The sequence below is a fragment of the Brachyistius frenatus genome, unplaced genomic scaffold (assembly GCF_029030835.1).
Source record: "Brachyistius frenatus isolate BFR_SWC_R1_liver_20210118 unplaced genomic scaffold, ASM2903083v1 Contig_43, whole genome shotgun sequence".
NCBI lineage: Eukaryota > Metazoa > Chordata > Actinopteri > Embiotocidae > Brachyistius > Brachyistius frenatus.
In genome coordinates, this window is record NW_027210642.1 from 548619 (window position 1) to 549217 (window position 599).

The window sequence follows — 599 nt, forward strand, 5'->3', positions numbered from 1 at the left end:
AGTGTCACTTGCGACGACATAAAACAGGCTTGCAGAAGAGAAGAGGCAGGGATTTGGAAGTAGTAAAACGAACATACAACAAGGCTATAAGGTGGAATAATAACATGGCAGAGTGTCTTTGTTGAACACAGCAACGTAGCTCACTTAACAGCACAATTAGTGGTTTTGTTGCTGCCGTGACACAGCAGGTAAAGTGGGGTGTGCATTGAAAGCAGGGTTGGTAGTTTGATCCCCAGCTCCTGCGGGGAAGACTTCTTAGGCAAGGCCCTAACCCCCTACATCGCTTCTGGTGGCTCAGAAGATAACTTGTGTGGTATCCTGCTGCCATGTCTGTGAATGAGAGGAAAATTGTAAAGTGCTTTCAATAAAAGCACTCTATGCGGTTCAATTACCATTCAGTTTATTCAGCTTGTCATTTTTGAAAATCCATGTATTTCCGTTTGTACATTTGCATATATTATACATTTTATATTTATATAAATAGGACTTTTTGACTTGGCAGTTAGCGGATAACTTTATTCTGAAAGGTGTAACCGGAAATTCATTTTTAATAGTTTGACTTGACGTTGTATCGGCATGTTTTTTGTGACTTAGCGCAG